The sequence below is a fragment of the Eupeodes corollae genome, chromosome 1 (genome assembly GCF_945859685.1).
Source record: "Eupeodes corollae chromosome 1, idEupCoro1.1, whole genome shotgun sequence".
NCBI lineage: Eukaryota > Metazoa > Arthropoda > Insecta > Diptera > Syrphidae > Eupeodes > Eupeodes corollae.
The window spans coordinates 197,470,455-197,497,201 of record NC_079147.1 but is presented as its reverse complement, the minus strand read 5'-3'; the positions used below and the strand labels follow the sequence as shown (position 1 = coordinate 197,497,201).

The window sequence follows — 26,747 nt, the reverse complement described above, 5'->3', positions numbered from 1 at the left end:
TGCAACATAGATTACTACAAAATCTACACCGCAGCACATCTTCATGGCAGGACTGTTCAATGGAGCAGGATAAAGCAGGAAAACCAAACCAAAAAACTTTCCAAATTAAAAGCGAACAAGAAAAAAAGCACAGGACTAGATCAAGGATCCACATCGGCAGCGGGTGGATAGTGGGTGGTGGTCGTATGTTAGTGGGCTAAGGGGTACTGATGGGTGGTAGTAGTGCTCCTGCTTTTGCTGCAGGAGAAAAGTAACTAAATTATGATTTTTTGCTGGAAAATTAATTTTATTTTTATAATATTCTTGTTTTATTTTTTCGTTCCTTATATTTATTAATTTATTTTTTTAGTATTCATCCAGGAAGGTACTACAGAGAATAGGGAAGAAGAAACAGAAGGATTCTGAATATTTTAGACAGGTATTTTTTTTTTGAGGAAACGACAACTATGAGCGACAGACGGACAGAAAGATGGGCAGGTCTTCTGCGAAACAAAAAAAAGAACACTTCTAGATGAAAATGCATGAAGGCATGAAGAAGCACCAGTTCGAGCATCTGGGAGCAGTTAAACTGGGGAATGATGTGGTGGCTACAACTACGAGACATCGTTAGCATAATTCTTCCATCAAGATAGCTCAGAAAAAAATAAAAAAAAAAGTATAAAAATAATTCGTTTTATTTTTATTTGTATTTTTTTGATCCAACAAAACAGAAACATACAATTTAGATGGAAACAAGATTTAAGGTGTAATTTTTAATTCATTTTTGAAAAAAACGTACATTATTTTGTTAACTGGAGCATATTTAAATAAAATGAAATGAAACAAAACAAAAACATAAAATATTAAAAATAACGTAGAAAATATTTTGTATTCAAATTTATTGTAAAGATTTGCAGGATGTAAAATTTTTGGACTTATAAACGCTGTGGAAGCGGAATATTTAGAATCTAGTTTCTTAATAAATTTGCGAATTAATGTTCTTTATTTGAAAAAATACTTGAAAAAAATATTATTTTTCATTTGTTTTAGTTTAAAATAAGTAAAATAATTAGTTAAGTAAATAGAAGGAAAGTGTAGTATTCGCTTGTTTGAACGCCCGCCAATTAAAACACCTTTTACATGACTTGTGATGTGCGAGAGTTAAGGAGTTATTTTAAATTGCTTATAATTGTTTGATAAAAAATACTTATAAAATTTAAGAGCTGTTGTCAAATCATACTGAAATGAAGACAGTTATAATTTCCAGTATAAAAATCCTAATAGCTTTTTTAACTAATTTATTGATCTAAATGACGAAAATAAATCGGGTGGCGCAACAGTGAACTAGGTCCTAGTGACATACAACTCTCAACCATTCCTGTGTGCGAGTAATGTTCGCAGGAATGGAGGGGACCTATAGTTTATATGCCGAATCCGAACGGCTAATTTGAGAAAGCTTACTCTTGGAGAATTTGTCAACTCCTCGCAAAGGCAGTACCCGTGAAAAGACTTTAGATGGCATAGGCAGGAATCGAACCTGAGACCTCAGGCATAGTCTTGCCACGGGTACTACAATATAAATGACGAAGGAAATGTTTTTCGCAGAAACCAAAGGTACATAGGGCATCTATGTGTATGCTTGTACCATGTTAGAGAACGGTTAAAGCTAACTGCGCTATTTTTAGCAGCTTCTACATATTCAATGGGAGCATTACAAAACAAAATCGAAGAAAAGTAAGAGAGATCAAGAATCTTTTTAGATATCACTCATTATGATTTTTTTTAGCGTTCGAGAAGAAGCCCTTTTAAGTAAGATCTGTTCCTAATTTTGTCAGGGTTTTCATTGATATTAGAAGCGCCACTCTCAATGAGTCCAAGAGGACATCTGAAGTAAAGCTGAAAGTCGTCGGCATACAGATGACAGGAACAGTTTTTGATCAAACTTGGAAGTTCATTGTCATAGATTCTGAAAACTAGTGGACTTATTGGCGACCCTTGAGGAACACCGGAAGAAAATAGATTAAAAACAAGAGAAATCGATTTACCAATTTGAATTGCTTTATTTCTGTTCGTTAAATAAAAATGTACAAGCTTAGTGGGACTTGCAGAAAAATTAAACTGCTGAATATGTTTTTTTTTTTTTCAAAGAATGACATGGTTGAAAGTGACAAAAACCTTAGAAAAATCAAGCAAGTATTATTTCTTAAGTCAAGCAAATAAGTGCTGTTGTACAGTTGTGCTTTTTCTGGAAGCCATATTGTTTTTGGAGTGAACAAAGAGTTTGCTGTTAGACAAACTGTGATCTGTAATTTCAAAATTATCTCAAAGGGCAGAATTGAGATAGGTCTATAATTAGTTTTCTTAGCATTTTTAAGAAGTGGTATGATTTTTTCTGTCTTTCAAAGGTACGGAAAACTCCAGCATAATGAAGTATAATGTGTGGCAGCAAAATTGGTAACATCATTTTTAAAAAAAAAACGGGTGTCCAGAAAGACAGCAGGGTGATCTTAATGTTATTTAAACGAAAATATTTACTATTGAACTCGGCAGAGACGATATTGGAAAGACGAAGATAAATTATTTATTAAGTCAATTAACATTTTAAATTGATTGTTTCGTTGGCTTTAAGACATGAAGCGTCGTCTTGTTGAAATAAGGTTGTCCATATCAAATTCTCCTAATTCTATAGATTGATGTTTAATTTCGTAGACCGTTTAAGCGTTTAAATTTTCATAATTTTTTGAACTACTTGCATAGACATATGATATTAAATTTTATGCCTTAAAACTGAGAGATAAGTACAATTTTTTTTAGATATAGACAAATAATTCTTCCAATTCGGGTTCGAAAAAATCATTAATCATAGGTCTATAGTATTACTCATTGGCTGCATTAGAGCCGGCTTCATTTTTAAAGAAATATTTTCGAATGCTTCTCTCTGCAGTTTCAGTTGCAGTTACTTTTTGAGACTGTTACGGGTCTAAGATTATAATCACTCCTAATACGAAAATTTAGTTTATAAACATAGTCATTTAGAAAAAAATAAGCCTTATTGCTTAATACAATTTTCGGAATCAGAGCATTGCTCCAATAGTTGAATGGACTCATTTCGGTCTTCTTCGATACTCACATAAGAAATAACGTCTTTGGTGTGCAATGTATGTGTATGCGCATTATATACTATAGAGTATTGACTGAATATTGGATCCATCAGCCGATGCGTCTCGCAAACCGAACCATTATAAAGGCACTTTTAGTAGAAGCTGATATTCCTTAGGATTGTAAATTAATCTTTGAGCTGTTGAGATCGATGGCGAGTTTCACACGCTCGGCTTTAACGGCCACATTCTCGTACGATACACTGCACTGTGTCAATAGTAATTTAGTTTTATTCACTAGCAATCTTCGCATTATGTTGTTAAAACTTACTTATAGAAGGGGTAGTGGGTGCTTCTTTTTGCTCCAAACATTTTATTCAAAAAAACTAGCGTTTGGTCTGACAAACTCATTTTGTTTCACTTATGTATAACACTAACTTCTGTCAATATTTCGAGTCGTAAGATAAGGCTGCCAGTATCACAAAAACCGATGATTTGAAGAGACTTGATGTCCCAAAGAGATCAAACGAAAAAATTTAACGATATACGAACAATTCAACTTCAAATATATATATATTGATATATGGATGAAATACCTCCAAGCATTCCAAGATCTTAAAACTCAAAGTCACTTTTGAGCTTAAACAAAAAGAGACCCACACTGAAAACTTCGATTTGTCTTGCTTAATAGTACGTTTCCACCAAAAAATAATCTTGTACCTATGTATTTATTATTTTTGTATACTTACATTTTATTTCGTTTTTGATTTCTTTCGTTTTCGTTTTTGAGTTGTTTATTGTTTACTGTCGGTTCAACAATTATTCTCCGAAACAAAAGTTTGGTTGATTTGACAAACTAATGTTTCCAAGTAGATTTCAATGAGTTTTATTTGAAATCTTCATTTGAGGAGATTAAAATTTCTATTGTAAATCTGTGAGATTTCAAGGAGATTTGTGACAAATCTAGCTAAATCTCGGTTTAGTGCCCGGTGGAAACGTAGTATTAAAAGTTTGTAGGTTTTCGTGTTGGGTTAAAAAAATTGTTATTTGAATTATTCTTACAAACTTTAAAATTACCAACAATATTTTTCATATAAAGAAATTTTTAAGGTTCCAAATTTAGTTTTGTTAAATAGATTTTTAGTCGGAAACAAATTTTTACCAATTTTAGTATTGTTTTTTTGGTAGGTTTTTGGTTTTTGTAAAAAAAACTGTCAATTCAATTTTTCTCAAAATTTTACTGAGCGTTGATAACAATATTTTTTAATAGATTAAAGTAGTTTAAAGTCAATATCTCAAAGTATTGAAAAGATAACTGATTCGAAAATACATTTTTTAAAACTTTTATTAATTTTTTTTGTTAAGGTTTTTAATTTTTGTAAGAAAACTGTCAATTCGATTTTTCTCAAAATCTGTCAGAATGTTGAAAACAATATTTTTTACAAGCGAAAGTTAGCTGAAAGCCATTATCTTAAATTTTTGAAAAGATATTTCAGTCGAAAATCAATTTTTACGAACTTTGAGTAACGTTTTTTTAGGCTTTTATTTCTTATATGTACAAAAAAAAAACTGTCAATTCGTTTTTTCAAAATTTAACTAGATATTAAAAACGTTATTTTCGTTGCACGAAATAGTTTTGGAGATAAAATCATTTTGTAATCGTAAAATTTTCGAGGTGAAACAATTGTTTTTTCAGTTTTTTTGATTTATAAAAAAACCGTTGATTGGATTTTTTTCAAAAAGTATACTTGTTTGGCATCACGTTACAATATACTATATACATTCAAGTCTCTAGCGTAAGATTTTTAGGGTTAACCAAAAGAGCAAGAGCCCTTTTTGCATATTTCTGCCCTATTATCTGTATATCAAGATTTATTTGAAGTCGATATCTTTTCTGGTTCTTGAGCTATGGACGACAAAAAATCGTCGCGAACGTATGGACGTACAAACGTTAGTTCCAAAATCTTAACGAGAGTAGAATATGTATAGTAGTTAAGATATATTGTGCTCAAGAGTTGAGGGTTTATCTGCATAAGGGTCTTTCAAGAAGCCCCAAAAAAAAAAGGGCAGCGGTGTCAAATTGCATAATCTTGGTTGCCAGTTAATATCGCCACTAGGAGAAATTACGTGACTATAAAATGTCTCTTGCGATAAAGCCTCTTGCGATCAATTGACAAATCCTTCAACAATAATTCTTGCCATGAAAAGTTCTTTCTAAAAATAGTCGTCCGGGCTCACCTGTAGTGTACTGTAGGTCCCCTACATTCCTGATATGGGTACTCGCACACAGGAATAGTTGATAGTTGTAAGTCAATAGGCCTTAGTTCTCAATGGGCTGTTGCGCACCTAATTTATTTTATGTTAAGGTCGCTGAAGAAAAGTTTGTTTGAAAAATCGCCGTCCACCGCCTGTTGTTCAAGCACCCATTCGACGTATCTTTGACGTTGTAAATGGTCAGCTGGCTTCAGTTCTTGTGTGAGCTGGACTTTATATGGATGTAGGTTAAGTTCCAAATGCAAAATACACCAAAATGTTCCTTATACAGTTCTTATTCCTGAGAACGACGAGGAATCGAAATATTCGGGTCTTAAGCAACAATTTCACTTACAGCTGCGATATTTTCAGTGGTACAACGAAACAATGAAGCACAGGCTTAACAATATCTCTCGCCAATCCATTCCCTTAAAATGTCTTCAATTTTCTCCTTAATTACGATACGTGGCTGTGGCATAATCACCATTTTTGCAGTAGGCTTTAACAAGTTTCATGCGTTGGGTGATAGTAAAGCGATCGAATTTCGTAAATGTCAGAATTTCAACTGAAAAAAAAATTTGTTTGACAGATGTCGAAATCCAGCCTTATACTTCTGAAACCTCAAAATAGATAAGACGTTACATACAAATGTGCTCACAATACGTTTTAAGATAATCCAAATTGTATGTATCTAAAATCTTAAATTTGAAAGCGTGTTGAACTCAAAAATAAGGCAAACGTTTTCCTAAAAAATTCTCACTTTCAATTTATTTATTTTTTATATATAGACTTTGAAAAGTCTTAAAAACCTCGACGAACAACTAATATCCTGATCTTAGTTACTAATTTTCTTACTTAAACAAGAAATAACTTGTTGCATAAAAATCAAAGTTTTAATTTTGTATCAAAAAAAGATTTAAGCATCGAAAAATGTAATACTTCAATATTTTCAAAAAAAGCATTTCAGAGATATAAGCTATTTTAGGAATTCCTGAAATGTCAGTTCCATAAAAGAAAGAACTCCAAAAGAATTTATATGAAGTTAAGTTTCACAGAAATGACAGATAATACAAACAAATTGATTACTGTATGCTGAACAATGATTGGATTAAACTCATAAATAAGTTTGAGGTTCCATACAGGCATTTCTCTGATCATATGCCAATCACCGTCGAATGGAAAACAGAACCTGGGTCACAGCAAACAAATCTAAAGCTATTACCCCGACTTAAATGGAGAGAAGACGAAGCGGGAACTTTTCGACACAAACTGGACATCTGTCTCTCAAGAATCCCAACTGACATCGCGTCTTCAGATACTCTATCAATTGAACTTATAAATTGCATAAGAAATGCCGGGAGCAAATCAAGCGACAATGTAAGGAAAGCGTTTAAACAAAAATGGTTTGATAACGAGTGTATGAGAGCAAGACAAAAATCATTTGCTCTTTTAAAAGCATTTAAGAGATTCGACAAAGCAGAATTACGTAAACGGTACATGCAGTTGAATTCTCAATATAAACGTCTATGCTATGAAAAGAAACTTGGTTTTGAAAATGAACAAGCACAATCACTTGGCAAAACAAAGAATACAAAGGAATTTTGGAAACTTGCAAAAAATATTAATGGTACTCAACATATAATTGGCACAGTTGTATCCGCCGCTAATCTTTCTTCTCATTTCTCGAACCTTCTTCAAACAAACTCTAACTTAATGTTTACTTATGCTGAACCTCTCATCACCAATGATATATTAGACACCGATATATCTTTGATTGAAATAGAAACAGTTCTACGAAAAGCTAAAAATAATAAAGCACCAGGTGAAGATGGTGTACCGTACGAATTTTTTAAGAATTCATCGCAAAGTTTTAAGCTGCAACTTGTTGTGCTTTTTAACAAAATTCTTACGAAAGCGGAAGTTCCTTCCTCGTACAAAAAATCGGTTATCTTCCCAATACATAAAAAAGGTTCCTTAAATGACGTCTCAAACTACAGAGGTTTATCTTTAATGAATATTATAGCTAAGGTATTTTGCGGAGTTCTTGTCGATCGTTTGGAAAAGTGGGTAGAAGAGAAAAAGATATTATCTGACTTCCATGCTGGATTTAGGAAAAATTACTCCACTGTTGACCAAATCTTTACTCTGTCATCGATAGTGAAAGCATTTGAGGCAAGAAATAAAAAGGTTTACTCGATGTTTGTTGACTTCAAAGCAGCGTTTGATTTGGTAAATCGCAATGCTTTAATATACAAACTTTCGCAGATCGGTGTTTCAACCAGATTTGTACATGTCATCAAAAATATGTATACAAACACAGAAGCTAACGTCTGGGATGGAGCGCATTTTTCTGAATGGTTTAGTACTGATTCTGGTGTCAAACAAGGATGTCCGCTTAGTGCACTTTTATTTTCACTATTCATTAATGACATAGTTAACGACTTACCTGGAGGAATTAGAATGGCCGGAATCCGGATAAATGCTTTACTTTATGCTGACGACATGGTCATACTATCGGAATCGAAAGAAAATCTTCAATTGATGATAAACCGACTGTCTGCATACTGCGATAAATGGGGATTAGAAATCAATACAGAAAAATAAAAAATAATGATCTTTTCGCGATCCAATCGGACTGAAGTCGGAAGTAATTGGAAGTACAAAGGAAGAAGTTTGGAGGTGACAAACGAATATAGATATCTTAGAGTGAACCTCAACCCACGGCTGAATTTAAGTAAGCACCTTGACATTAAAGCCAAAAAATCACAAAGTCTAATAAACTTAACATGGAGAAAGATCTTCTCAAACAACCTTGTATATTTGTCTACCAAATATAAAATTTTTAATTCAGTTGTGAAGTCCACTTTATGTTATGCAGCTCAAGTTTGGGGAATGGAAGAGTATGAGGAAATTGAGATATTTCAGAGGAGTTTCATCAAAAAAATTTTCAACCTACCAATCAACACGCCGAACTATGCGATCTACTTGGAAACTGGCTTACCAAAATTATTTACAAGCACATTAAAACTACAAGCGGATTATATTATTAAAGTCTTAGGTTTCCCAGATGAGCGACTGAGCAAAATAATGCTGCTTTACGAAATAAGGAACAAAGACTGGTGGTATGACAAATGGCAACGAATTGCCTCTTCATTTGGTGAAGATATGCAAATTTATACAAGTAACATTCTTGATCTTAAGGAAAAAATGTATAAAATCATCCAGCTTAATGAAGACTCGGTTCGGAATCAATTTATAAAAACAGCTATTGAATCAGAAAGTCGAATATTATATAGCCAGTTACAATTTAATCTAAATAACAATAACTATTTTAATGATTCTTTAAGCTACAAAGATATTTCTTTGATTTTCAAAGCTAGATGCGAAGTCTTATATCTCAACGGTAGACCATACAATGGGAGTTTCAACCAGTTCTGTACACTCTGCAATCATAAATCCAAAGAAGACTGCTTCCATTTTATGAGCGTATGTCCAATTTTCAGATACAAGAGATTCTCATATTTTCAAAAATTCTCTCTCACTCTACAAGAGACAATTCTAATATTGAATGGACCAGATTGGAAAAATCTTGTCAACTATCTGAAGGAAATTTGCAGATTTAGAAAATTAATTATGAGTGGATATGATTAAACTAGTAGATGTATATATGTATGTAAAAATCAATATATAATTAAAAATGAAATTTAAAACAAAGTTTACCAATGTTATAAAAATTTAAGTTGCTAGTCGAGCTGACGGCAAAGCCAAAGCTTTTAAATTCAAAAACAAATGATTATGTATTTATTTTAAAAACTGTTAATAAATGAATTACTTACTTATTACTTACTTATTGCACTTGTTTAGATTATACTCTTTTTTCTGGCTGACGAAAAAAGCCAATGCTATAACTGTGAAATTAAAACAAAAACAATGAACAATTAATCTGATAAATAAAATCCCATTTTTTTTTTTTTTTTTTTTTTTTTACAAACAAAAAAGTTTAATGTGTCCAACACAATTATTTCCGACATACACATATTTTGAAATATTCAAGTATTAAAAATTGAAACTAATACATGTGTTATTGAAAAGTACAATTCCTTAGTTTCCCCACTATCCGTTTTTAATCTTTCCTTTTAAATGTCTTTTTTACCCAAGACTAATTGGTTACAATTTATTCAATCAGCTTTTCATGTAAGCCATCAAAAATCCTGACACTTTCAACTTAACTTTTATATCTTTACTTCCAATCGCGTTGTTCCCTTTAAGTACAACATCATGTTGCCATCCAAAGATATCAAGAAAAAAGATCTACCTTAACATAAGCCTAAATATAACAATACAAAAAAAAACGAAAATGAAAATGAAAATAGAAACACATCCTTTTTATATACCAACAACTGAACACGAATAAATAATTAATTGATCAAAGTCAACTGGCCGACATAAAAGACCAAGGAACTATATACACTGTATCTGTGTGTATGTGTGTAAATATATTATTACATATGACTACAACGAACGTTTACAATTCATCTACCAACAACCAATTGCCAAAGAATTATGTTGGCAAACATTCAAGCCACGTTAAAGCTAAGGGCATATGATGGTCTTCCTCAAGTTAACAATGTACAACAACCACCAGGTGGCGGTAAAATTCTTCACTTTACCAGTCTTTGTCTACCTCCAGAGCTAGAACTCACCGCCAACGCCAATGCCACCGTTCGTCGTCGTCGAAGTCAACCCACCATCTCACCGCACCGCCCCGCTTGACGTCCTTTCATGTCGTTTTACTAATTATAACGCGACTGGTATGCGAAAGGAACGTAATAACTTATTCAGGCTCCTCCGCCAACCGTGTTCAAATAGCCCGACAGCAAAATATCGAACATCAATCTTAATTTAGAGGTTTCGTCCTGGGTTTCCCTCCATCAACGTCACCACTGGTACCCCTACCGACTACATATTTACCCCCATTTACCCCATCATATCCATCACGAAAAGCACAAGGATCCAAAGGAACAGAAGTGAGTCGCAGTTGAGTCAAGTTGAGTCTATGCGATGGTCTTCGGTTGGCTCTATAAGCTTTGGGGCTATATGGACTGTGGGCTTCATGGCATTGGTTATAATGGTTTATACAGATACACTCCCTGTTTGTTGGCACAAGTACAGAAACTTGCCACTATATCTGAAATGTGTTGTTTCTTTGCTTATGTTTGTGTGTATGAGTGTGTTTTGGGGGTTGAAAAGGGGGCGGATAGGTCTTTTAATGATGTCAATTGAGTTTAGAGAAAGTCAATTGCAGACGAAAAGATAGTCTCAATGTCTGTGTTTGTGTGTGTGTTGCGTTGTGTTGTGGGGAGGTAAATGTGGTGACACACATCATAATTGCTTCAATATTTTACATTATTTTGATTCATTTGAAGATAAAATGTTTTCGAGACTGATTATCCAACATACACACAATTATAGCTTTTTTCTTGTGTCCTATTACATTTGGACTTTATAGCGTGCTTTTTGATAAGATGATGGAAAATTATTCAAGTGGTTGGAAGGATTACGTCTTTGTCAAGGGTTATTTATTTAAACATAAGTCGGAAAAGAATAATGACATGGTTGAAGGTAATGATGTATACGATAGGGGAAAAGTATGTCCTTTGTCGCTTAAAATATTTGAGGGGGTTGTGTGGTAAAAGGAACTTGATGGGTTAGACAGCTCTTAACAAAATATTTTGCTATTAACTTTACTTTTTTAACTGAAATAGAACCTTAACATAGGTTTTAAGTTTGATTTGAAGTTTAAGTTTTTTGGGGACTCAAATAGAGCAACAACTTCCACAGACACATTGTTTATTTCCTCCAGGAACTTAAGTCAAAAACCATTCACTATCAGTTTTTAATTGTTTTTGAAGGTTTTCGTTTTTTTTTGTAAAAAAGGTTGTGCCTTGGATATTTCTAAAATATTTAATAAAAGTTAAGAGCAGTATTTTGCGTACAAATTTAATTTTAACCAATTTTGAGTACTGTTTTCTGTAGATTTGTATTTCTTATGAAAAAAAAATTTAATACATTTTAGTATGCAGTTGTTTAGAACATATACATACATAAGTTAAAATTTTGATTTTGGATTTCGTAAAAAAATTTACCGTTTTTGAGTTTTCGAATTTGAATAAATATTTTTTATACCGAACAAAATGTTGTCATTTTTGATCATCAAATATTATTTGAAACTCGAGATTTTAATCAAACATGACATAACGTTGGTGAAGGAGTCGAGAAAAGTGGGTCTTCCGATTTCGTCTGTCTGTTCACGCTTCTATATCCTAAATCATTAGGGCGATTGAGTCCAAACTAGTAAATTAAGCGCTTTTATCAGTTTTTTTTTGTAAGACTGAAAATAGCAGTATTAAAATTTTTTTTAACAAAAATTTAAAATTCGAATTTTCTTTTTTTGCCACATTTTCTCTTCACTTTTTTATCTTAACTTAACTTAACTTATTTCAATAAAAATAAAAACAATTTTTTTGTTTTTAAGTTTTTTCAAGAACTAATGATCTGATTTCAATAATTTTCTGCAAGAATTTGATATCTCAAAAATGGGTGAATATTTTGCAATGAAATTTAAATCTAAAACGTATATTTATAAGCCTTTCAAAACTGCTAAAATTGTTAACGACTTATTCTTAGATCTAGCAAATATGCACACAAATGTTCATAGAAATCAGTCAAGTCGTTTCGGATTAGTTTGGCTCGTAACACTGATGGTCCTGTGATCGATCGCTTATAACCTTCCTTTTTTAAAAAACGTGATCCACTTTATTTTATTTTCGCTGTGTCTTTTTTGGGGTTTGTTTGAATGTTTGTTCAATGTGCCTTTGTCATATTGGGCGACTTGTAAGAAAGATGAGATGTCAAGTACTCCACATTTTTAGCAATCACTTTACGCAGAACTAAGAAAGGATGAAAATTAAAATTGACACTTAAACAATGACAATCAACTTTCGCTACAAGGCTTAACTATATTCATTAGACTGATTTTCTAAATTAGTAAAACTTGGTGTGAACTAACTTGAAGAATTAAAACTAGAATTTCATAGGTCACTGACGTCCGTAGCAAAAGCTAAACTCTTGCAATTCAAATTTCTGCAAATCCAGCAGCTAAATCTCAAAAAATCTCCTATAGCCAAATTTTCTAAAAAATAGTTTCGAATAGTGATTTGTTTGATTAAATCCCGCCAAGATGGAAATTAATGATAAATTTACTAATGAAAACTATTTAAGAAATCTTTACTGACAAAAAAAAGTTTAATAAAATGTTTTCTTGTTCTCAAGTTTAAAAGAAGTCATCTTAAATACCTGATGTTGTAGCCATAATTAAAATTTCTCAAAAGTAAAATTTGATTGATTATTAAAGATGTAATGCAAATGCCAACATTATAAAATAGTTTATGTTGACGTTAAAAAAGCAACATTATAAATTTTGTAATAACATGAATTTGGGCAGGCAATATTATCAAATCCTTGCTTTTAGAAACATTCCAAAACAAATTAATTTATAAATTACCTGAAATCTCCTTATTCGTGGTGCTCCGTAGTGCGAGACAAGGCATTAATCTTTTTGCCAAACTCCAGGCCAATTTTCTAGAAATCATAAAAGAAACATGTGTGAATATAATACTGAATTTCTTTATTCTGAATTTATAATTTTCCATTTAGAAAAAAGTCTGTTCCAAAGATTACAATAAAAATTAAAAATTTAAATGTAGATTCTTTTAAAATAAACACAATTTTACGAAAAAATTTAAGATTCAAATAAATAGAAATACATCCTCGTAGATGAATACAAATAGGTTATATTAGATAAGGTAAGGTGCTTATTACCATCACAATTAGATCAGTGTATATTCAAAATGATACCCTAGATGATGATGTTAAAGTGGTAGACACGTGCATTCAAGAGAACACAAGCATCCACAGATTTTTCGCAAAATCCAACTCTGTCTATCAACTCCTATTCTCACCTCCCCGTAATGAACATCGGGTGCCTAGTACCTCAACTGGAGATTGGGTTCAAACCCTAGTGGAAAGTTGTTGGGGGTAGCAAACGAGAGAGGGGGAGAGGTGTTTTCACTAAGGCTCTTCTCCTTTCATCCAGATGGCACATTATAGGTCCACTACGACAAATTCGAAGCCAAGGCCTGTAAGGAGCGTTTATTCCTTGGAGTTAAAATCAATGACCTAGTCCTTCATGTGGAATGACCAAAAAGCCTCGGATACGAATGGATTTAGTAGCACTTCCAGATTAAAGGCAGATAAGGAAGATACAACGTCGAACGACTACAATCAAAGGAACATTGTTATCCTTTATTTCTAAAAAAAGCCTGATGGAACCTGGAGAGCCTCTCCAGCCGAATCTCTTGAGCTATACTGATGAAGATGCACTTTCCGGGTTTCGAGAGTGATAACCCCGAATCGCTTGAAACCACAGAGCTAAACGTAGCTCATGTGGAGCAAGTCAATTCCGTTATAACCAGAGAAAATATTTTGTGGGCCATCAATACTTTTTCTCCATATAAATCCCCAGGCATGGATGGCATACTGCCAGTTATGCTTTAAAAGTTGCATGATGTGGCAGCTCCATGGCTGGAACAAATTTTTAAAGGATGTCTATTTCTCAAACATGTGTCCATGTCGTGGAGACAGGTCAAAGTAGTTTTTATCCCGAAAGTGGGTAGGCGAGGTCACGAATCCGCGAAGGATTTCAGACCAATAAGCTAAACATGTTTGTGCTAAAAAACCTTGGAGCGCATTCTTGATTAAAATAATAGAGAAATCCTAGTTGGAGGACCTCTCGAAAGCTCTCAGCATGCTTATCTTAAGGGCAAATCTACGGAGACTGCCCTCCATGAGGTAGTGTGTACTGTAGAACAAACAATCCATTATAAAGTATTTTCTCTTGCCACCTTCCTAGACATAGACGGTGCTCTTAACAACGAATCATAGAAGAATCGCTCGTTAAGTTCGGTGTAGAAGACTTCATTCGAGAATGGATTATTTCCATGCTCAGTGGTAGGAAGATTCGATCCACTCTAGGCAATACAAACGCAACAAAACACGTGAGTAGGGGAACGCCCCAGGGTGGTGTCCTTTCGCCTCTTCTATGGTTTCTGTTCATGAATACAATTCTCTCTAAATTAGAGAGATGTGGAGTGAAGGCGCTAGCTTATGCGGATGATTTGGTGCTATTGGTTTCAGGAAAGTACACCTCTGTGATTAGTGAAATCACGGAGTTGGCTTTGAAGAAAGTTAGCAACTGGGCCACTAGTTGTGGACTAGGAGCTAACCAAAGTAAAACTGAACTGTCGCTCTTTACCACCAAAACTAAAGTACCGCCCTTCACGCTACCTCGACTCAACAGTCAAATAATCTCATTGTCTTCCAGTGCAAAATATTTGGGAGTTATACTCGACCCTAAAATAAACTGGAAACTAAATATTGAAGTACGGGTTAAGAAGGCCTGTGTGCCTTCTACGCCTGCAGCAAAACTTTCGGCAAAAAGTGGGAACTTCAGTCGAAGATGATTTTATGGACGTACACAGCCGTAGTACGTCCAATCTTAACATATAGTTCGATTGTATAGTGGCCTGCTCTCAGCAAAGCCAATAATATTGATAAGCTAAAGAAGGTTCAGAGAACAGCTTGCGTGGCCACCACATGGGCCATGCGAACTTGCCCAACGGACACCTTAAACGTTATTTTGGATCTTCCACCAATCGTCCTTTTTTTTAAAATACATACATAGTTTCCTGCACGCTATTAGGCTGAAGGAATCAAACAGCTGGCTGTCAAAACCTAATGGTCACAGCAACATAACGAAATTGATTCCCTCAGATATTATCTCGGGAGACACTGACTACTGCACCTCTACTTTAAGCCTTAGTAAGGGTTTTAAGGTTATTTTCCCATCCAGAGAAGATTGGGAGGATGACATCGTGTCGATAGGTTTCGACACAACCATCTTTACTGACTGTTCAAACATGGAGTGCAGAGTTGGTTCTATGATTTTTTCTGAGTCCCTAAATGTAGCTAAATCCTTTAGGCTTCCTAACTTTGCTAGCGTTTTTCAGGCTGAACTGCTGGCAATAAGGGAGGCATGTAAGATACTTAAACAAAACCCAAACCAAAACCGAAATGCGGTTATCTTTACAGACAGTCAGGCAGCTGCCAAAGCCATTAACTCGGCCATATCCTCATCTAAATTGGTCCAGCAATGTCGCGATGAGCTTGCGAGCCTGAATATTAACCTCGGTGTCACCCTGATCTGGGTTCCGGGCTATACATTCCTGTTGGTGCTATGAAGGGTAAAATCTTTTCTATCTACCAAACTGAATCAAACCGAAGGTGGAGCAATTCACCCAACTGCATTATATCTAGGAAGATATGGCCTACCTATAATAAAACCCGTACAAACGATCTTCTTTGCAGGCCAAGGCAAGGCATAGCCAGGATTGTTGCGGTTTGTACCGGACATTGGCATATAGAAGTTCATGCAGAGAAATTGGTTATCTCTTACAGAAAGTGAAACGATAATCCATTTCTTCTGCAAATGTTCTGCTTTGGCAAACACTAGAATGAAATACTTTGAAAAACCATTCTTTCACGAACTTGATGAGCTATCTGAGACAAAGATTAGGGACCTTAGATTTTTTCTCAATGCGACAAAATGGTTCTAACATAATCGCTATGAAGCTTCTCTATAAATCTTTCCCTTTCAATCAAAGGTCAAACGAGTTTTTGGTATCAAAACGGCGCACTAGTGGATCTCAGGCTAGGTTGCCTTGAGATTGCCATTTCTACCTACCTACCTACAATCGCAAGAGATCGCCAAATCCTTCTCCGATCAAGTTACAAGTAACCTCTCCAGACGTTCTCTGCCGCCAATGCAATGTATCGAGAATCAGTGGCAACATTGTCAAGATGTAATAAGAGAAACCGCTTATGAAAGCACCTTGAGTCGTTTCGAGAGAAAAGTTTCTTCATGTAATCTTAAGTCCCGTATGCCGCTGTACGGGCTGTACAGCGACACGTGGACCTAGCGAGAAGGGTAAAAATCGAACGAATAATAATGGCTGGATTATAGAGCGCATGGAAACCAAAGGATAGCGCAGTAGAGGAAGACCGCGGATCAGGTGATGCGCACAAGTGGAAAGTGACCTCAGCCAACTTGGAGTGCTAAACTGGACACATCTAGCAAGGGACCGAGCTTGATGGAGAAGTTTGTTGAGTGAGGCCCTAGTTCACACTGGACTGTAGCGCCACCTTAAGTAAGCAAGTAACCCTAGATGAAACCTATGCTAAAAGGAATCCAATGAAAGTATGCCAAAGCGTGAGTATAGTTTCTTCGAGTTGTAGCCCGACATTGTTGTAGGATGCTAGTCTGCATATTCAATTGGGTGAGGAGAGGCTAATGAACTAGTTTTTGGGCATGCTCTTTACTTTATCCCCCGCAAGGTATAACCCAACAGAGACTTAAATTTAACTGTGTACCAAGAACCCTTAGCGTGACACCAAATTACAGGCTTCGATTTGATTTCGATGATACTTCCGAAATTAGGAAGTCTGAATGTGTTGGCTAGTGCAAGAGGTTTTGGATAGAAACTTGTACCAACATACCACTGTATGTCTTGGAGCAGTCGGTGTACACTGCTACCCTGTCGCTTCATTTTCCAGGTTAAAGGTTTGTTGCTTAGCCAATCGTCTCTACAAGAAAGGAAAGTTGAAAATTGGTTACAGAAGTTTAAACGCGTTGTTTGGTAATCTTTGCATACTTAATTATCAATGTATTTCTGTAGAATCACAGCGTAGATTTCTAGCAATTTTTGTACAAATAGACCCAGAGGTCTTTTGTCCAGTATTGCTTCTAAGCTAGCAGTAGGTCTAGTCCTTATGTTTTACGTGATAAAAATGCATGTTATTATTTGTACCATGGTTATAAGCTTGGTGTCTTTGTCTAATGCATTCCACCATGCTTTCATATGTTATCCATTTGATAGTTTTGTGGTTTGGCCTCCACATTTTTTCAAAAACCATGTTGCAGAAGTAGAATACAATCATAGCCTTGATAATTATCTATCTTTTATGTTAAGACATAAAGGTTCAATTCTTCAACCAAGACCCAACTAAGATACTTCGTATGGTCGGAGAGTTTGAGTTGGTTTCCTACAGTAGAAGGAATTTTTAAAGATGGTATTTTTTTTCTTTTCCTTAAAAGGACGGCTTCGTTTTTTTTCGCGTTAATTGTCAATTCTCTGTTTTAAAGCACATACATATATACGAACATATAATGAAGAGCCCATATCATTTGTTATAAAAAACATGTTTCTCTTTTATATTTAAAGCATTTTTAACCTCAGACACTTTTAAATTTTTAACAGAATTTTTAACCTCGACACTTTTAAATTTTTAACCATAGATTATTTAAATGTTAAGTCCAGAATTACAAAAATTTAGTAAACAAATGTTGAAACCAACAGAGTGGTTCTTCATAAATACGATTGTTCTCAAAAGCCAACAAATTTGGTATTAATTTATTTTTCTTTCCAACATAAAATAATACCTTTAAAAAACATAAATATATGCAATGATATTTACTTAAAAATTAACTTTTAGCAAGAGTTTTTTTTTATCAGACAATGGGGTGTTTGACCTACAGTTTATGTATCTTCGGTTTTTTCTACACCACAGAACATTTGATCTTTGAAGAATTTTGTTGAAAACTTGGTCTTTCTATCCTTTTTACATACCATAAAATACTTAAAACTTTTCAACTTATTCTCTACATGAATTATATATGTACATTCAATACCGATTCCTTAAACCTTATTAAATATAATAAATAATTCTCTTTATCTGACAAACATAAACTAACTATAAAGCAAATTAAAGCTCAAGGACTTCCATTTATGTCCTTAAATAATTTAATATCCCAAATTCACAGAACCCAGAAGAAGGAGTGCTTTAACCCTATATAAATTTGGTTAAATTTTCCCAAGAATAAAAGAAGGATGTTAAGGATAATATAGACATGAATTAGAAAATAAAAAAAAAGTTAATCTAAATTTAAAATCAGAAGTCAATGATAAGCAAAATATGTATTGGGAGCAGAGGCGACGCAAGAGTTCCTTGACAAGTTTTAAATTTCAATTCACGTCGTTGGTAGTAGATTTTTATTTTGCTTGTTGTTGGTTAAATCATTGAAGATGTATTGAGAGTGTATTGATTCTCCTGAGAAAATTTCAAAAATTCTATTTGAAAAAAAAAGAGTTCTCACAATGTCCTTTCCATCACTTGAACCTGAACATACATATACATAGATAAATATTTAAAAATCTCAACGTGTTGTTTAATATTCCCTTGAGGCTTTGTAATCGGTTAGAAAAAAAACCCTTTTTTCAACTCTTTCCTGGCTTGCTTTCTTCTTCTCCAAGAGACAAAGGAAAAGAGTGGAAGATCCTTAAAAAAAGGACCTCCGATTTTTATCCACATGATTTGAATGTAAATGCTTTGCTCTGGTATCCTAATCTGCATGTAACCTTTTTTTATTATTCGTCTTTGTCCCTTTTTTTCTTCCTCCTGCTTCTCAGGAAGGACTTCTTTTTTTTTTGAATGGCGCTTGTGAAATATTTCATTGGTACACCATATGAATTTTTCATTTCGCCAAAAAATAAACGAAATCTCAAAAAAAAAGATCGAAAGGATTCAAATCACTTCATTCGACAAGGATACCATTAGATATTCAATAACTTTCATTTCGACACTTTTATTCATACCGTCTTCGCAGAGAGAAGGAAGAGGCTGAGGCAAGAACGGCACAGTGGCAACAGCGGCGTGGAGCGGTGACACGACGAGTGATGGCGGAGTTTATGCATGGATGGTGTTCAGTTGGAAAAGAAGAATAAATAAATAAAGTTAAATAAAATGCAAACAAAAAAAGAAGAGAAAATTGAAAAATTGTTTGCGCGCAATGTGTGTTCGATTTAAAGAAAATTTAGTGCGACATTCAAGACCGAGAGGCGGGGAAACTGTGACTGTGGAAGAAGACAAAATGTGAGAAAATTGCTGGCGCAACCAGTTCTGGTGATAAATTTTTTGAAATGAGATATTGAAATTTAAAATATTTGTTTTATGATACCAACTCGCCTACACTCGAAAGTACGCACAGAACAGCACAGGTGCGTCGAAATATAATTTGAATCAGACTTTTATGTGTCTTTTGAATTAACTGAGATAATTATATTGTCAAGAACAAAGGTTGTTTTTAATGAATTTTTTTGTTTGTGTTAAAGGATGATTGGGATACGATCCAAACTTCGATCAACTTTGAAAGAGACGTTAAATAAATTTGAGTAGTGTGTTTGGTTGCGCTTGTGAAGAACCATTTTGGTATTAAAGGATGTTCTTTAAGACGTGTGGTTTTCAAAATAAAGCAAAACTATATATAATATAATTTAATGTTATGGCCAACAATTAAGCTTTATTCTAAAATATTTGACATTATGTTCTAAAAATTATTTTGGGCCAGTGGACGTTCGCTACAGTTTCTAATAAATTCAAGACGAAAGGCGCTATTTTGGAAACACTTTTAAAATATTTGTTTGCAATATTTTTTTTCAAAGCTTCAATACCCTCGGGCCTTTCTATGTAGGCAAGCAACTTCACATATGTAACCTCAAACAAATTATTCCAGGGGTATTAAATCGCACGATTTTGGAGGCCACGCCGCCGCGCCATCCACAGAACCACGACTAGGAGCTAGATAATGCACTAACCAAAAGTTTTCTGCGTACGTCACTTCGTCGCATTAAACGAAGTTTATTTTGACAATGCATTTGCATGACCAACTCTGAAAAAAGTGTTTCCAGATTGAATACCGCACGCCCAAAAAAAAATAAACTTGTTTTAAAGGTATTATCATTTTTTTTCCGTCAGATATTTCATATCAAAATAACTTTCCAATTTTCTTTATTTGTAAGAAAAAGTGATGGTTGGTAGCATTATTAGTTCATAAGATGTTTAAAGACGTCTTAATTTATCACATTATTTCAACGCGTTTATTAGTTAAGTTTAAAAATTTTAAAAATCACTAATTGAAAATAATTGTTCGTTGTAGCACTTAAAGCAAATAGAAGCTTCCACTCAAAATAAACTTTGAGTCCATCATTTCGTGAAGGTAATATTAAACTAACTTAATAAAGACCTCGACTGGATCGCAAGTACTTGCTTTTGTATCCAGTGATCGTTTGCAAACAGAACTTATATTTTTAAAATATAAAAATTTGTCAAAAAAACCACGTTAGAAACAGTTTCTTCTTGCTTTTCTTAAAATATACTGTGTGGTGATTTCAACTGTAATCTGTTGGAAAAGCGTTCAGCTGAAAATTTCATCAATGTATTTAAGGCGCTGAATCTGAGTCTAATTAAGAAGTTGGTAAGATTATGGTTTACAGCCAGCTTTTAGCAGATGGTTTTTTCCAAGCACGATTTACTTTTTGTATGTTTGCATTAAGTTTTTCATGTTAATCATACGGCTCCGCCTTGGCTAAAAAGCGACATCTCTGCTCTGATGTCACGACACGATGCCACCTACAGTCAAAGGAGACGGTTCAAACTGGAGAACTTCCACACATTGTATTGCAGACTGCGTAATCAAGTTGTCGTAATGGTCAAAACAGCAAAAAGACTTTCTTATGAAAATAACCTTGGTTCTTTAACATCTGGCAAATGATTATGGAAAAACCTGAGTGCAATCGGTATTAGCAAACAATCTAAAAAGATTGTTGGTGACGTTGATTGTGATGCTCTCAACAAAACGTTTACATCCATGCTCTTCAACGTAGCTTCACCCATTAATTCAAGAGGAAGACATTTATAGAGGCAATAATATCGATTAAATCTAATACTACTGGCCTGGACCAAATGGACAGTAAGTTCTTGAGACTACTGCTTCCATATATACTGCGCTATATAACCTACATATAACAGCATATTGACTACTTCCGAGTTTCCTTAAGAATGGAAGAATAAAATAAAAATAAATTAGGTGGCCCAACAGTCCGTTTGAGAACTAGGGCCTAGTGACTGACAACTCTCAACCATTCTTGTGTGCGAGTACTGTTGTCTAGGAAGGGACCTACAGTTTTAAGCCGAATCCGAACGGAAAATTATCATGCCACGGGTACTACAGGAATGGAAGAAGGCTAAGATTATTCCCATACCCAAAAAGCAAACGGGTACTGCTACAGAATTTTGGTATAGTGCTGAAAAAACTATTTTTGGGCTGATCCGAAAATTTCTTACAATCAACAACCTGTAAAGTACCTGTCAGTCTGGTTTTCGACCTAAGCGCAGCTGTAAATCCGCCTTACTTTTTGTAACTGATGAAATATGAATGGTAATGGACACTGATTTTGTTTCATTGCTAACACTGTTAGATTATTTAAAGGTTTTTTATACTGTTAACCATTTAATTCTTTGTAGAAATCTGAGAATTTACTTCGGGCTTTCTTTAGAGTACTGTAAGCTTGTTCTTTCGTATCTCAGCGGAAGGCAACAAAGCGTGGTGGCCAATAGGTATTTGTCCACATTTCAAAATGTGTTGAGTGGATTGCCACAGAGATCTGTCCTTGGACCAATCCTCTTCTCACTTTATATAAATGAGTTACTACAAGTTGTTAAACATTTATTATAAGTCGACCTTTTGGGGTTAAAAATGATGTAGTAGCTTTTATGAACGAGGATCTGTTCCGCATTTCCTAATGGTCAAAAAAGATCGATCTCCGCCCTAACCCTGTCAAATCAATATTCTTCTTCTTCTAACCTATTCTTCTTCCCCCACTATCGCAAAAACTTTGATCTATCGGGTTTAAACACGTTCAAACTTGACGACGAAACCATTGAATAGGTTAGCACTGCTAGAAACCTAGGAGTAGTATTCAATTGCCCTCTTACTTTAGATGACCACATATATAGTGTTATTGGTAAAGTCTATGGAAGTCTCCGACTTCTTCAAGTCACTCGAAATATCATCCGAATCAAAATTAAACTGCTACTTGCTAAGGCCCTTTTACTTCCAACTAGAATGTGTGACCAGTCACAAATTGAATGTTGCTCATAAAAATATTGCCCCTTATATTTATAATCTATGTCGTTATGATCACATATCCAGTTTTGCGGTACGGATTTCTATTAGTAGCCAAGACAGCTTAATAAACTTTTGCTCTCTGAGTTACCTCCATGAAATCATCCAAACACAACAACCTGATTATACGGTAACAAGGTCCTTTGCTTTAATATTACCCTGATACAATTTTCTAAATACTGAGCGGCGTCAATTTTGTATTCATATTGTAAGCCTTTGGAACTCTCTGCTTATCGCTATGAGAAGAATAAGAAGAATAAGTAGATTTAAATTTTTTACTTTTCAACTATTTGGCAAATAATCGATGTTAGATTTCCTTTTAAACTTCTTATAGGAAGTTATTGTAATGGGTCCGATTTGTCAAATTGAAAATTTTGACATTTCTCGACGTTTCAAGGTTCCTAGAGTCGAAATAAAAGATTTTTAGAAAGATGTCAGGCGTGCGTGTGTACGTCATTCGTAAGTCCGCATGTTTGTGATGTTTTTTTCGTTCCATAGCTCAAGAATATCGATTAGAGATATCGATTTCAAATAAATTTTGTTATACAGATAATAAGGAAGAAAGATTCAGAAAGCGCTCTCAAAAAAATTGAGTGGGTGGTTTTCTTACCATAGCAGTTTGAAAAAAAGGTGAAAATTTTGGTTAACCCTAAATATCTTACGAACCAAAAACGCTAGAGACTTGAATTAAATTTTATATAATATATTGTAACGTGATTTCAAAGAAGTATATTTTTTGAAAAAAAAAATCCATTTGACGGTTTCATCTTCAAACAATTTTGTGCAACGAAAAATAATGTTTTTGACAACTGATAAAGTTTTGATAAAAATCGAATTGACAGTTTTTTTTACAAACAATTAAAAACCGAAAAAAAAAATTAACAAAAGTTGGTAAAAAAATATTTTCGACTCAAAAATCTTTTCAAAAATTTGACATAATAGCTTTTAACTAATTTTTGCTTATAAGAAATATTGCTTTCAACATTAGGACAAATTTTTAGAAAAATAGAATTGACAGTTTTTTTACAAAAAATAAAACTCTAAAAAAAAAATAATACGCAAATTTGGTAAAAATTGATACGAGTACATTTATAGACAAACTTTTAAGCAAGAAAAATTGACCGACGGGATGGGAAGTTATCAGTGTGGGTGACATCCCAGCCTCTTTTCTTTATATAAATTTTTAATAGAAGTCTTGGGTAAACATTTTTTATTTATACACTTTATAAGACTCATGTCCTACTTCCTTGTAAACGATTTTTGAAATAAATAAATACAATTACAAATACAAAAGAAGTTAGGTAAACATTTCAATAAGAACTTGTCTTGTAAAATTTTTGAATGTTGGTGCACCAATTCGTAAAACTATTAAGAATCGTATTTCGAATAGAAGTAATATGGAGTGATATTTTTATAGAAGATTTAAAGTATTTCACTTGGAAGTTTAATTCTAAGGGTCCAGCTATCATTGCAATCGATCAGGAAATTTGTTTGAATCGATATTTGACTGTGTTTCGCTTTGATTAGAAATGAAAATTATATACTGATAGATCGGAAATCACACAAAGAATTTTTTTGATAAAAAAAGTATAACTGCGCATTTATTTTTCTTCAGAAATACATTTTTTTTCCGACGGAGATTCAATTTTCTGAACACCTGATACTTTTATGCGCAAAAGTGAAATGAACTGTTCCAGCGATTTATATCCCAATTTTACACTATTCCAATGACAGATTTCTGTCAGTAAAATTTATTTGCTGAATTTTAATCAGGAATTTTTTTTCAATGACAGACATTTTTAATGATAAACCTGTCAAAAAAAAATTCAATGATGAAAATCAATGATACTCGTAGCTATATCTGGTGCCTAAATATTCTTTCTGTCATCTTTTGACACTGGACTAGTAAAGGCTATGCAATTACTGGGAATGGAACAGTCCACATTCCCACAAAGCATTGAAGTTATAAAATGTACTACAAGATGTGATCAACCCAGATCCTGTGATTTAATACCTATAGAGTTTTTTCTTTGAGGCCAAATTTAAGGTCAATACCAATGCTCTTCAATCGATTAAAGACTTTAAGGATCGAAGACTTTAAATAAGTTAAATAATCATTGATATAAGTATAGTTGCAAATGGTCATGTATAATTTGCTGCAACCGAAGCCCGCCAGCGTGGCCATTTTACCCATTTATTTATATTTAAATGAGACCTAATATTAGAAATCCTTAGATTTAGAAAAGTAAGTAATTCATAGCATGATTATGTCACTCAATTTTCATTGAAGAAAAACACTCGTAATGCTTTGTACTGCCAAAAGGAGAAAGGTTATTTTCTAACTTTATGTTTGGTTTAATGAAGTGACATAAATATGAAGGACAAAAGTTCGTCAATCTTGTCAATATGTTCTCTACTACAGTATTTCAAATTTATAAATATATAAGAAATTTCAAGATTTCCACAAGTAATAATTGAAAAAAAGGATAGACGTAGTCATCATGGGAGGATTTCTAGAAACACACTCAATAGTCCTTTTTCTCAACCAGGTACAGGGGTGTTCCCAAAGCAAATACAAATTTCTTAGGCAAGGTATTTCATATCTCAAGTGCCTTTTTCTTATATAAACCCGATTTCAAAAGCATTGAATTTGAAAATATTTTTATATTATGTTTACCATGTAGATTTTGTTCGAGGAAGAATCTAAAACAGTAGAAAACAATAAATTCAGACACTTTTCGTTGTTATTTTTTTAAGGATGTAAAATTTGTTAAATATACCGCAGTTGTAATACCACTTCTGAAACATTGCTATTGACTTATTACTTTTGCTTGCACAATTGTTAAAATATTAATTAAATATTTTTCCTGTGATATATTAAAGTAATTTTTTAAGAGTAGCATAATGTCATAATATATGATATAACGTTATAAACAAACATTTATTTTTTCTACAGTTTCTTATTTCATTTCAAAACTCTAAGGAGGAAATAAAGTTTGGAAGTATCGAATTAAATTTTAAAGTTTAGAGTTTAAGAGTTAAAGTTTAAAGAAAAATTGGAAAACAGTTTTTGTTTTTAAGACACCACTGTATTGGATGATTTTTCATTTCTTTCTCATATTTATGGACTTAGCATAAGAGTTATTTTCTTATAGAAATTTATTTTTGTTTGAATACTTGTAGTTTAAAAAGAAAATATTGAATATTTTTCTTTTTGGTTTAGAGTTTTTGTATTTACTTAGTAAACAATAAAAAAAAGAAAAACACTCGATACAGTCAAATTGATTTTCCTAGTCCTGCTCTTAGCGAAGGATTATTATTTCTATCTGTCTATTTGTGTTTGTACTATTTCTATATTTGAATGAATAAAATAGGAACAAATAATCCTTGCCATAATGATTTATAAAAATATATATATTAAGAAAAAAAACAATAATTGTTATGAAATGAATCGAAATGGAAGGGTAGTTTATTTTGAGTACCCGAGATATATAAGAAGGAAAATTTTCTACAAATTTATTTAAGTGGGTGATAAGAGGAGTTTAATGATTTTGGCTACGGAAAGGAATGCAAATTAAGAAAGCTTTTATTTTAGATACTTGTTTGAACATTTATAATTTTCTTCATTTTTATGTTGATAACTATCTTTGTCTATACTAATTTCATTAAGATGAAAAGTTTGTTTGTTTGCTTGTTTGAACGCTCTAATCTCAAGAAATATTGGTCTAATTTTATAAGTTCTTTCAGTGTTAGAAAGTCCATTTATTAATAAAGACTTAAGGCTATAACATCACGCAAGACTAATACCAGCGGAGCACAGAGGTTTGATTCGTTTTGAAAGCTTACACGCCTTTCGTTGTGGAAACGGTTAACATTTTGCTAAAATACTATAAGACAGAAATGTTTAACTTTAATATTTCAAAACGCGACAAAATATGTCTATTTTTTTTAAATTGGGCTACTATAAAAGTCTTTAGTCATAAAATTGCCTTTTATGTTTATGATTTGGTATTACCGCATTTTTTTGTCTCTTCCGTTAAATAGAAACAGCTTAACTTTCTTAGCTATAATAGTTGCATTTGAAGAATCTTTATCCGATGCTCATAAGGAGGGGCGTTATAAGGATTAAACCATGGTAGCCTTCTTGAGGCGAAACGTATGAAATTGCGTTGAACAGATTTTTTCCCATTCTTGTGGATCTTAAGATGGGAGCAGACCAA

At 33.4% G+C, this 26,747-nt stretch overlaps 1 protein-coding gene across 1 annotated transcript in view; it reads left to right on the top strand.

Annotated features, from left to right (window-relative positions):
- Positions 1-26,747, top strand: part of LOC129939311 (neural cell adhesion molecule 1) — a 296,828-nt gene that overhangs the window by 66,850 nt on the left and 203,231 nt on the right. The window lies entirely within an intron of this gene.